Source organism: Hippopotamus amphibius, chromosome 9, assembly GCF_030028045.1.
Source record: "Hippopotamus amphibius kiboko isolate mHipAmp2 chromosome 9, mHipAmp2.hap2, whole genome shotgun sequence".
NCBI classification, from domain to species: Eukaryota; Metazoa; Chordata; class Mammalia; order Artiodactyla; family Hippopotamidae; genus Hippopotamus; species Hippopotamus amphibius.
In genome coordinates this window covers 58,900,107-58,913,865 of record NC_080194.1, presented here as the reverse complement: position 1 = coordinate 58,913,865, position 13,759 = coordinate 58,900,107, and the positions used below count along the sequence as shown (strand labels likewise).

Genomic DNA, 13,759 nt, shown 5'->3' with positions numbered 1-13,759 from the left:
CCAATGGTGAGTTACTGATAGCAGTCTCATGACTTAATAGCACACGGACAAATGTCTGTGTAGCACTTTGCCGTTCATTGTCATGGTCAGGCTTCATAACAGTGCTGGGAGGAGGGAAGCTGCATGCAGTAGTGTTCAAGAGCTTGAACACTGGAATCAGATGTCTTTGCATTTGAATGCCAGCTCTGCCACTTCTTAGCTGTGTGATGTTGGGCACATTACTTAACCTCTCTGAGTTTCAGTTCATTCCTCTGTGAAAATGGGAATAATTACAGTAACTAATGAATTGGCTTGCCACCGAGATTAGATGAGTTAATACATGTAAAGTACTTTTGAAAGTATTTAGCATGTAGTAAGCTCTTAATAAATGTAAAGTGATATTGTATTCCCATGTATGGAGTTTATTTTAGTTAATTTGGCATCCACATTGTATAATTAAGGCTATAGGCTGTGGATGTTTAAAACTGCAAATAAGTACAACACTTTATCAATAGGTTCATTAGGTTTCATCTCGTATGATTGTGTCCATCTGCCGTGTTGACTTGCATACATATGATCATGTAAATTAAGTGGTAGCTAAAAAGTCAACTGTGATGGGGCTGAAGAGAGAGTCCTCTCTCAGGCTCCTAGAAACCTCTCTCCCTATGTTAGATATGTCTACTTCCCAAGAATAAAATAGTATGATGCTTTGGAAAGAGCACTAATAATAGTCGTTGGGTTATTCAGATTTTAGTTCAGTCCTTGCCACTAACTAATATTATAACAGGGGACAAGTTTACCTCATGTCTGTAGGCTTCAGGATCCTCACCTGTCAATCAAAGTGTATGAACAAAAATCAAAAACATCGATACCTAATGCTAACCCATTTCCCGCTCCCTGGCAGACATTATTCATCACTTTATAACAGCCTTTCATAATACTTGGCCTCCACGTCCACCTAACACTGGGGAGCTGGTGTGAGAAATTATATTTACTTGCCACTGAAGGCCCTGAAACCACCTCTACCTCTAACAGTCTTTGAGTCTGTAAATGACAGTGACATTGAAGGGAGAAAAAGAAGAGAACTGATAGGAGACGCAGCATAGAGACACAGTTAACCAGGACTTGGTGACTCTGAGAAGAGGTGAACATGAGAGGCGAAGACAGTCTTCGGAGTGTAGTGAAAAGGAGCATCGGGCTTCAAATCTCACAGAGAAGATACCTTGTTATTAATAACTTTGGAGATATCTGCCCCGCCCACAACATCATCTCTTTTCTCCTAGTACTGACTCTCAATCCTCTCCTGCTTGACACTAGGACAAAGAGTCTCTCTTCCAGGAATTTGTTATTGGGATTCAGAGATCATCTCTGGCTGTGGTGGAATTGAGGAGCTGTAAACCTGACAACTGTGGGCAAATGTTTGTGTCCCCATAAAAGTCATATATTGAAACTTAATCCCTAATGCGGTAGTATTTGAAGGCGGGGCCGTTAAGAAGTAATTATGTCATGATGGTGGAGCCCTTATGAATAGGATTAGTGCCTTTATAAGGGAAGCCTCAGGAAGCTCCCTCTCCCCTTCTGCTGTGGAAGGATGCAGCTAGAAGATGCAGTCTGCCATCTAGGAATTTGGAATTAACTATACACAAAATCTGCTGCATTTTGATCTTGGACTTCCAGAATTCAGAACTGTGAGAAATGAATCTCTGTTGTTTATAAACCACCGATTTAATGATTTTTTTTCAGTTTATTTTATTTTATTTTTTAAGGGCTCAATTTATTTCTTAAGTAACTTTTCATGAAAATAAGCACATAATGCTTCAAAAAAATCTAATCACAAGCAACATACCTAATGCAGAAAATAACACTCCCAACTCTGATACTGTCAGCAATTTGCAGCATGCTTTTCCCACATGTTAACATTTATTAAACATTTTGAGTATTGTACACAACTTGCTTCTTTTACTTAGCAATTTTTGACATTTTTCTGTCAGTACTTCATTCTTTTTAACTGCTACAGATGTTACATTTTATAGACATATTGGTTAGCTATTTCTTACTAATCAACATTTGGGCTGTTTCCAAGTTTAAAAAAAGTTTTCAACAAATACTCTTGGGTCCATCTCTTTGTTCAGGATTAACATCTAGAGGTGGAAGTTCTGGGTCCAAATCCAGAATGTTTTGAATTTTAATTTATTGCTAACTTATACTCTACAAAGGTTGTACCAATTTATAAGGCAGAAATAGGTTTTTTTTTTGTTTTTGTTTTTTTGTTTTGGATAAATCCTTGCTAACATGATGGGTAAAACATGTTTTAATTTTCATTTTTTAATTCTGTGAAGTTTAGTTTCTAATTTACTAATTTTGGTTTCTAGCAGTATTCATTCTCAATTTATTACCTCTTTGAATTTTAAAATTATAGCCGTTATCCTTGATAATATTCTTTTTCGTAAAGAGCAACCAATTCTTGTTCTATCATTGTAGCATGCCATGAACTCTCACTGAAGATCAGAAACAAAGTTTTTAAAGGTCTCAGACCTTCTCCTTTAACCATCAAAAAGGTAGTCTTGTACCTGCCTCTTTACTATCCCTGTGGAATACCCTGGAGTTTTCAACTTACTAACTCCCAGTCTGAGTGAACAGAATTTTTTTTCAGAAATGTGATATAGTAATTCATAGTCCCTCTTTTGATCTAATTTTAATAACTGAATGCTAGCTCTTCTGTTTATAATCCATTTCTGACTTTTGGACACATCTTCCTACCTAGCTCTATATGCTCTAGTTTCAACTCTTGCTACCAGGAGACTCTCCCACTTTGAGCTGTCTTGGTATATATTTTACCCTAGGCAGGTGCTGGTAACCTATTCTTGACCCTTGATGGGCATTCAGGCAGTTACAGCAAGAAATGTTTCACAACTGATATCTGATACAGTCTAGTTAAGATTAATGGGGAATAAAAGTACCTTGCTTAGAAATAACTATCAATAGATCTAAAATCAACAAAAGTCTCTATAACAAAAAATACATAATTGTTTTTTGCAGGGGAGGAGGAGGCTTGACATAGATCGGAAAACACTTTCGCATTAATTGTTCTTTTCTTATACTTCAAATTTGTGCTTAATGCCTTTCTCTTCCTGGACATCAGAAGGAACACCTGGATATTCTGGGAGACATTTATATTTTTCCAAATCAATTTCTGGAAAAAATGTGGCACTTTAGAATTCCTTCATGATCCTTGTCACAAACAGTCTAACATGGCCTGGCTTTTTTGTGGCTGCCTTATAAACAGAACTGTCTCCCACTATCCAAACCATGTCCACTTTATTTGTTAATTCTGGTTGCTCAATAAATTTTAAGGCATTATCCAGACTTTTGGCAAGAAAATGAGCTCCCTGTGGAGGTTCCTTGAGTTCTCTACTGAGAATTATATTAGCTCTGTCCTTTAAAGGTCGATTCTTCTCTGGAATGGAGAACCAGGTCTTCCTACCCATAATCACCAAATTCTGTTTACCTTCTACTGAAGAGGTTGCAGTCATTCTTTGGAAATACCTGTATTCAGTCCTGAGCGGAGGCCACAGCAGGTCCCGGTTCTCGCTGATGCCCATATTCTGGGACACAGCGACAATGCAGTTTAGCGGATGAACCATGACAGGGCAGAAAACACTTCCGAGCTAGCGTGTTACACCAACACAGGGATTACCTGCCAGCTTGGTGCCTGACGATATTTTGTTAGAGCCATTCAAATGGACTAAGGCAGAGGCTATGGGCATGAAGCAGCTGAGGGACAGACAGACAGGCTCTGATAGGCTTAATCCTGAAGGCTTTCCGATCTCTGGTCCAGGTGTTAGTGACACTCAGCTGTCCTCTTTGCCCTTAGATTCTCTAATGTACCCTACAGTAATAATACATACTTTTTCAATCAAAGTTCGAAATGGGTGTCTCTTTAGTAAGTGGAAGGACCATAACAGACTGTTGCTGTGGAAACCAAGTCAGGAGAGAGACTCAAGAAAAAAGAAATATTCTCTAATGTCGGTTGTACACAACGATTGAAGCCTAGAAGAAGCCTTTAGATTTGGTAGTTAGGGGCGAAATCAGTGAAAGCCTTTTGTCTTTATAAGTCATGTTATTGCTGGAATTTTTCATCTGCATGAGCTTGAATGTTGACCATCACTTTTCATCTTTTATTTGTGACATTCTGCGGGTCATCACCTAAAATATTTGTGGTCTCCAGCATGTGCTTGAATAAAGCCCTGTCTCTCTTTATTAATAGTTCTTAGATGGATATTTGCTGGTTTAAATTTTATCTGTAGTGTTTCATAGGGAAATTTGCCAACAATTCTGTTAAAACCAAAGTATCCTGTTTTAGACAACCCTGTTTATCCTTAATCTTTTGAACAAGATATACATTTTAACCACCTGTTTTCTCAGAGTGAAATTCGCCAAGCACACCCTTGAGAAGCATGGATTCTTCCTGGATGGGCGCCGCATCTCGTTCCCATACTAACCTTATGACAATAGACAAATTTCTTAACTTCTTATGATCAGGTTGTCCATGAGGAACATGGGGATACCAACTAAGCTGTTGCTAAGATTTAATGGATGAACGTATATCATAAAGCACTTAGCTTAGCCTTGTATGTATGAAGTGCTCAACAAACATTAACTATCATAGTTAGTGTTAAATGTATTCAGCATTCTTGCCTTTCATCAAAATTTGCTTATAAAGAATACTTTCTTGAAAACTGACAAAGAATCAGTCTGATTAAATGCCTTTAAGGTATCAGATAATACTAAATGTTCATTTTTTTTACAAGTGTTACTGTATGCCAGTGTACTGTGGTAGGCACAGAGGGTCCAAGGATGATACAACTAGAAACCTACTCTCTAAGATCTCATAGTGCAGAATTATTTCACCATCAACTGTCATTCATTGCTGCTGTCAGACAGCTTGAAAATGAATAGATTAAGTAAATAATATTAAGGGCTTTTATGGGACTCTTTCCCAGCAATAATAAATGGTTATAATATTTATAGGTTATTTTCAGAAGGAAAACATCTGAGAACATGAGTGAGGAGATGTAAAATAAATCCTTCACATTCAAAACAGACTATTGCAGGCAGAAAATGCTGCGCCTTTGCCAGTGCCCCATTTTTAAATACGTTGCCATTACAGATACTCCAGTTAAGGAAGACAAATCCAATTTTACCTCCTACCACTTACGTTAATTTCCCTTCTCTGTAAAATTTCCTATTTTATAAAGACATACTTCATCTTGGCTGTGTACATACTAAATTGTCCATTTTTTACTTAGTTAAATTGTTTTCTGTCACAGTGAGAAATGCTTTTCTCTGAAGAAATGATGTTCATGCACGGGAAATAGGGTTATTTATTAAAATGGTTTATTATGAAACTAGATTTAGACATATTTCTATAATTTTGTATTTAAGTGTTTGTAGTGCCCAGTGAAGTGACTTTCAGTGTAAAGTGGGCTTTGGTAATCAGTCTCCAAAGTCTCACTTTTATAGTTAATCAAATATACTTATTGGATTTATATTTACATGCATATTTTTAGAAATATCAGAGATGGTTTCAGTAGATCTCTCTCAGTGCTTTGTTGGGTTGTCATAATTAGTACATGGCCTAAGTTATTTTGTGTTTTCATTCCTCTCTGATTCATAGGTCTTTATGGATTTGGGAGATTTGGGACTCTGTGCATAGGTGTGCGAGGAACACCAAAAAATAGGAAACTTCTCAGCCCTAGAAGAACAGATAGGCTGTTTTTACAAGACAAAAAACCACTTTATAATAAAGGAAAAAACCCGTGTTTGAGGCTGAATCCTGAGCTTGTTATTGAAGCTGCATCTCAGAATTTTAGTCATATCTAGAACCTCTCAAGACAGTGAAATTATGCATGTTTTTTTTCCATATAACTGAAGTTTAACCCTTTAACTTATTTACAAAACAGAAATAGACTCACAGACATAGAAAACAAACTTATGGTTACCGTAGGGGATAGCAGGGTTGGGTGGAGGGCAGAGATAAATTAGGGGTTTGGGATTAACATATACACACTACTATGTATAAAATAGCTAAACAGAAAGACCTACTGTATAGCACAGGGAACTATACTCAATATCTTGTAATCACCTATGATGGAAAAGAATCTGAATCACTTTGCTGTATACCTGAAACCAACACAACATTGTAAATTAACTATACTTCAATTAAGGAAAAAAAAAAACACCTTTAAGTGCTAAAACAACAATAAAACACCTGTGCTTCTGGACCATTTTCCAAAGTATATAAAATGTGTCTTTCAACTTGGCAAGCATAGTATACTGAACATTATGATACCAGCAGATCTGGTTTCATGGGCCTACAATCCCGACAGTCACCTAGGGCCCATGTTCAGAAGGGCCACTTGTGAGTTTTAATGCTCTGCTGGCATTATCTGGAAATTCTAGTAATTTTTGAACAAGAAGCTTGGTGCTTTCATTTTGCAATAGGCCCTGCAAATTACATGGACCATCATGGATACAGGGTTTCCCTCTAGACTGTTAATGGTTGTCTGGGGCCATCAAAGGCACTGCTGTTTGGGCCTCCTCATTTGAGCTCAGCTCACCAGCACTGGCTTCTGTTATCAGCATGCCTCTCTCTCCCAGGGCTCTGGCTTCTAATTTGCTGCTTCTCATCTGCTGAGGCATCATATAAATAAGGGATTCGAATACTAAGTAGGCTGAGAATCACCAGGCTCTGAAGAGTGACCTTGAAGATTCCTCCCATAGAATAAAAGTGCACAGCATCAGTAACCAGGCTTTGTGGCATTAATTTCAGTGATCACAGGTCGTTTTTGCTTCTCTCCTGGACTGACTGCTTTGGTGGAGAGGCCGCCTCTGTATGAACACCAGGTGGGACCATGTGATTCTGGTCCATTTCTATTAAAGGAAACTTGTTGGAAACAAACTATTTTCAAAGCCCACTTAATTTTCAAAATTAATCATAGATGGTAAGAATATAAGTGAGGTTTCTTTTCATGAAACTCCTGTCACATAAATCTTATGAGCTCTGAAGTATTCCCTGTTGACCAAGGGAGAACATTTCAGATTTCAGTAATTTCTGTCCCTTCAAACTGTTCATGTACCTTCAAAGCATTGTTCTTGCTTGAGGTCCTCCTGTCCTAAAGGGAACCATGCTATACTTTTTTAAAAATTATAAGTACATTTGTATGTCAGAGCATTCTGGATGGTTTTCTTTTTTTCTTTCCTTTTTTCTTAATTTTAATTTTAATTTTAATTTTTATTTTCATAGTTGCTAGGTTTTCCCTACAATTATGCATCTTCATTTATCACTGTCTGCTTGGATTCCTATTAGCTAATCTCTGCGATGATTTCTAGTTTTCTGGTTTCCAGCAGCCAAACTATCTGTGACAAAAGCAAGCAAAACCAAGTAAATGTTCTGTTATTTTTTAGGCTCTTTATAGTATAAGAAATGTGCTATCATTTGTATTATAAGAAAACAAGAGTCTTCAGAGTGGAAAGAGGTGTTACTTATTCATCATTTGTTTACTTGTTCATTTATTCAACATTCAGTGTTGTTTACTGAGCACTTATTGTGTGCCAGACACTGCAGTAGGCACCAGGGTACAGTGGAAATAGGAAGTTGTTTTCTACTCCAAGAACAGTGCCTTTACTCACAGCAGGCGCACTAAGGAAGGGAGGCGGGAAGGGAGGGAGGGAGGGGGGGAAGAAGAGAGGGAGGAAGGGAGGAGATACATGTTTTGGATAATATGTGTCATTTATTAACGCTGCACAGGGCTTTCTGAACTCCTTTTGTAGCAAAAAGTGCTTACATCTTTCTGAAATCCAACTATGGTTGAGATTCTCCTGACTAATTGCTTTTGTTTAAACTTCCATTTGACATTTGAACTATTTTCAAAATGTCATCTCTGGATTCAGTTGCCTCTGAGGAACTGAAAGAAATTTTATATTGACATAGTCTGCAAGTCATCAGAGCGTGTATAGTCCTGAAAAATCTCATGGGTTCATAAAGGAAAATTAAGTGGTCATTAGTCTTCTTTAAAATCAGTGTATCCTAGTTTATCAAAGTGCTTTGAGAATTGCAGCATCAGTTTTGTGCTAGGTCTTATCATTAACTGAAATGGTTAAAGATGTGGGCGTGGTTAAAACAATGTCACAGTGACCTTCTACCTCTGTGATGCTGTCCTTCTATTATGTTGGATTTTAATGTGATTTGACACGTGAAGGGGGAAAGCAGGTAATTATTTGGGAAATGCCTTTTACTTTCATAAACAGGAGGAAAATGGGAGTTGGTCTTTGCTAATAGATATCATAATAATAATTGCAATCATAATTTTAATGTATATGATACTTCACAGTATTAAAACTCTCACATATTTCATCTATGATAGGTTTAGAATAACCTCTTTTACGAGATAAAAGCCTACCTAGGCCACCTACAGAAAAGTTCTCGAGAATTCGAATTTTATGCCTCAGAATCAAAAGCAGCAGACAAATCTTGGATACTAACCAATCCTACTTAGATCCCTTATTTTTTAAGGAAGGTCAGCATTGTACAGAGAGTTAAAAGAAGGAAAAGGGTTGTGGTAAAAGTAGGGCCAGACGTCTGTAAACCTCATTAGAAGCAAAATATTGAAAGCAGTGTGTTGTATACCTATGGGTTTGCTCTGTATCATAAACTCACCGTAAATAAATTCAGTATTCTCTGGCCTTCCATGAGTTGATGATATTGTTGTGCCTTGACTCATGTAATAATTATGAATTAATTAATTCAGCAAACACATATGGAAAAACTTCTCTGTGCCAGGGGCTGTGATGGTATCTATACAAAAGGAATAACAAATCATCCCTTAAGGTAGGCAGGGTCTTCAGACTTTTGTTACAATTTTTGCAGTACTTCATGTCATTTTTATTGATCCCTACTGAACAAATGGCTCCTTACCCATACGTAGTTTTAATTTCTCCTGCATCCTGGGTTCTTTGTCAGGACAAGAATGATTGTAAACCAATACTTCCAGGCACTGGAGGAGCGTGCGTGGACCCCACTGTCAGCCCTCATGTGGAAAGAAGAATCTCAGATGGTTCTGTTTGGGGTGTACAGTCCTTTACACATTAAAGTGAACACCTTTCTAAAAGGAGGTTGGTGAGGAGAAACTGGTATCTCTTCGAAAGTAAATGTACAGCCAAAACAGAAACAGACTCACAGATATAGAGAACAGAACAGACTTGTAGTTGCCAAAGGGGAAGAGTTGGGGGAAGGGTGGATTGGGAGTTTGGGATTAGTAGACGCAAACTATTGTATATAGGATGGATAAACAGCGAAGTCCTACTGTATAGCACAGCAAACTATATTCAATATCCTGTGATAAACCATAATGGAAAAGAATATGAAAAAGAATATATGTATATGTGTAACTGAATCACTTTGCTGTACAGCAGAAATTAACACAATATTGTAAATCAACTATACTTCAGTAAAGTTAAAAAAAAAAAAGTAAATGTAGAGCCACTGGTCTATTTTAACCACAAATCAAACATGCCCTGCAGCTGACCTGTCTCCTCCAACCCAGGAAGTAAATCACACTGTGAAAGGTGGACCTTTAGCAAAGTCATCACCCTTAGCAGAGGTTCCCAGAATCCTGCCCCAACCAGGAAAGCTCTTGGACTTGACAAAGGCTCCTGGTGCTTTTGATGGGGGCAGGAAGGAGTAGCTGGCCACCTCAGCCCTCAGGGAGCTCCTGGTTGAGCAGGAATGGTCATTCTTGTGGTTGAACCCTATGGCAGTGAAGCGACTAACTCCATTCTGACAGGTTTTGAGGTGAGGTGAGCCAGACACAGTGCCCGCATCTTATTGGACTGTCAGAGGCATGTGCTGTAATTAATGTTCACTATTCCACAGATGCTCAAAAAAGGTTGGTCTCACTAGGTCAAAGTGCGAGTTCTTCCCTTGGCCTCTAAGGACAGTCCTGATGGGTTCCCCTCTCTGCCCCTCCACGCCCCACTCCTCACTGCTGTCCTTTGGTCACCTGAGCACTTTTGCACACTCTTGCCTTGGGGCCGTGGCCCCGCTGGTCCTGCTGACTGGAATGCTCTTCCCCTTGATCATTCCCCACGTGACTGGCTCACTAGTTCCTTCCTCCAGTGTCACCCTCTAAAGCAGCCTCCCTTGGCCACTCCATCTAGTGTTTCAGTTCCCAGTTCTTCCTACGCCCCTCTCTGCTTTATTTGTCTCATTAGCACTTACCACTATCTGACAAAGTATATCTGTAACCCAGGGGTCCCCAGTCCCCGGGCCTGTTAGGAACTGGGCCGCACAGCAGGAGGTGAGCTGGGGGCCAGCGAGCGAAGTTTCACCTGCTGCTTGCCAGAGCTCCCCATCGCTCACAGTACCGCCTGAACCACCATCCTCCTCCCCCCAGTCCATGGAAAAATTGTCTTCCATGAAACCAGGCTGGATGCCACAAAGGTTGGGTACCGCTGCTGCTGTAACCTGTTTATTTTGCTTCTTCTTTATTTCCCCACTAGAACAGAAGCTGCATGAAGACAGGGCTTTTGCCTGTTTGTTGACCCCTGTATATACTGTCTTGAACAGTGACTGTCAAGTAGTAGATGTTTAGTAAATATTGGTTGAATGAATACATGAATGATTGGATACATTAGAGAATAAATTTGCCAGAAGTCTTACTCTGAAGGTTACAAATAAGGAGGTCCAGATTTGTACTTGCTCTGTCGAGAGGCCATGCATTAATGTTCCAAACCAAAAGGCCAGAGAGTAGGGATGACGTGAACTGGATCTTTAAAATGTGCAGGTGTTGGCAAGCGGGTCAAGGAGAGAAGCAACAAGGTATACATGAAGGTGTGGAAGCAGAGGCAGCCAGGTACATCCTTTCTCACTGTCCTGGGTTTGTATGGGAATTTGCCTTGCCAGACATCTCTTTAAAGATAGCATTTTCCCCTGTGCAGTCATGGATGTTTCATGCTCTGTACCAAAGCCATTTCAGAGCTACCTCTGGACATGTTGTTGCTTAGCAAATAGCCTTCCCATCCTGAGACAATAACTGACAGTAGGATGTGACTGGGCATTTCTAAAATTAAGCTTTTGATCCTGGAAACATTCACAGCTGTACTTAGAGAAGTTGTCATTTTTTTTTCCGCTTCTCTCTCTGCGTGCTTGTTAGATTTTTCCATACGTTGTTTATAATAACTTTTCCCCGTGGTTGAAGATAACAGATTTTTGCTTTTAATTTAAGAAATGTCGTCTGCCGTAATGTTTTGCAACACGATACTTTCCAAGTTTCAGAGCAAGAGTGTGTTGTCTGATTGTATTTTTGCATGTGAATTTGCTGTAGAAATGGTGATAATAGCCCCAGAACTGCAGTGTACGGCTCCTCGGCCCTTCCATCCTTGTCAGCGCGTTTAAGTGAATGTAAAGGATTTTTTTTTTGTCGTTGTGATTTAAATTCAGAAGGAGTCTATTTGTATGGTAATTGTAAGTTAAGGAAAACAGTGTTCCATTTCTCTCTGGGATTTGTTTTCTGACATCTTCACATTGTCTAGTACTTTAACCTGGCAACAGCATATTAACAGCAATTCATACTCCGTATTTTAACGTGTAGAACAATCCCCGGAAGATTAATACATGAGAAGGAGGAAAAACTAAGAAGGGATGTTGAGGCCACCATTAATTTTGCTTTCATTCACCACATCTTGGTGCTTTCTGGTCTGAACTGAAATTTGAGTCACCCGAGAATTTTCAACATCCAGAAAAAATATTATTCTCACAATGAAGCACAAACAGCACTGCTGTTCTTTTAAAGATTGAGATTCCAACACAAGGATACAAATGATATTCTCATTGTTGTGATTCATTATTTTTCAACAAGGCTTTTTAAGGGGGGTAATTTTCTTTCTGTGAGCACCATCGGGAAGGACCTCTTTAACTAACTGCTCATCTGGCGTTCCCTGAATCGGAGAAAGATAGATAGTTAAAGAGACTTCTCTCTCAATTCAAGTGATTACTGCATGTTCTTGTCTTAAGTGAGAGAGTCGTGAGGCCAGGGGTTATATCTTCAATCACATCAAATGACACTTATTTGTTCACAAAACAAGCTCAATTAGATTAATTTCCCTGGATGATCCTATTAGGTGAGGTGATTCAGCTAATACCTTAAGGTTTCTTCAGATCAGGGGTCTTGTGCTCAGATGCCGGCCAGGGCAGGTAGGTGGTAACATAAGGGAGTGATATGGGACTGGTCAAATAGCTGCACAGAAAACAGGACATTGGCTACACTGTTTTCTTCACTCCCTATTTACTTCTTTACAACTCCTATGTTATTTGCAGTGTAATTTTCTAGTTCCTAGAAAACCGGTAAGCTTCAAGCTTTACCTTAAACCACTGAAGGTGGCCAAACAGACAATCCGGCCCCGCACCCCCATCTATTTGGGTTGGCCAAAAAGTTCCTTCAGTTTATAAGTAAAAATAAAAGACACATTTTTCATTTTCGCCAAGAACTTATTGAACAATATATTCACAGTTTTGTTCCACCACCTTCTGCAATTTTTGGGGCAAGTTCATAATTACATCTTCCCAAAACTTTATTTTTTTGAGCAAAGAACTGTTCCAGATGACTCTTACAGTCTTCCAAGGAATTGAAATTCTTTCCATTAAGGGAATGTTGTAAAGACCGAAATAAATAGAAACGGGAAGGTGCAATGTCTGAGGAATAGGGCAAATGAATCAGAACTTCCCAGCCAGGCTCTAAGTTTTTGCCTGGTCATCAAAGAAACATGCAGTCTTGCATTATCCTGATGGAAGATTACGTGTTTTCTATTGACTAATTCCGGATGTTTTTCGAGTGCTGCTTTCAGTTGGTCTAATTGGGAGCAGTGCTTGTTGGAATTAATTGTTTGGTTTTCCGGAAGGAGCTCATAACAGAGGACTCCCTTCCATTCTCACCGTATACACAACATCACCTTCTTTGGATGAAGACAGGCCTTTGGTGTGGTTGGTGGTGGTTCATTTCGCTTGTCCCACGATCTCTTCCGTTCCACATTATTGTACAGTATCCGGTTTTCATTGGCCATCACAAATTATTTTAAAAATGGAACGTTTTCATTACATTTAAGTAGAGAATCACATGTGGAAATAAGGTCAAAAAGGTTTTTTTGTTTTTTTTTTTTTTTGCTTGACTTATGTGGAACCCAAACAATCAAAGTGATTAACATAACCAAGCTGGTGCAAATGATTTTCAGCACTTAATTTGGATACTTTGAGTATGCCAGCTATCTCCCGCGTGGTATAATGTTGAGTGTTCTTATTAACGTCTCGATTTGGTCGCTTTCAACTTCAACTGGTCTACCTGACCATGGAGCATCGTCTGGTGAGAAATCTCCAGCAAGAAACTGTGCAAACCACTTCTGACATGTTCGATCAGTCACAGCAAGCACCTTCTCCATACACTGCACAAATCTTATTTTGAGTTTCAGTTGCGTTTTTACCTTTCTTGAAATCATAAAGCTTCATATGCTGAAAACATTGCTTTTTTTCTTCCATCTTCAATATTAAAATGTCTACAGAAAAATTCACCAATTTTTTTAAGAATTTTTATTGAGATACAGTTAACACACAATAAACTGCATATATTTAGAGTGTACAATTTGGTATTTTTTTCCTTATTAGTAATGTATATATGGCAATCCCAATCTCCCAATTAATTCCCCCCCAACCCACCCTGCTTTTCCCACT

General features: G+C 38.9%; 1 protein-coding gene and 1 pseudogene across 3 annotated transcripts in view; one reads left to right on the top strand and one right to left on the bottom strand.

The window, feature by feature from the left end:
• The window catches only part of FAT3 (FAT atypical cadherin 3), a 540,254-nt gene that overhangs the window by 178,451 nt on the left and 348,044 nt on the right, over window positions 1-13,759 (top strand). The gene's annotated exons all lie outside the window — the stretch shown is intronic.
• Window positions 3,060-3,623, bottom strand: LOC130829055 (dihydrofolate reductase-like; annotated as a pseudogene).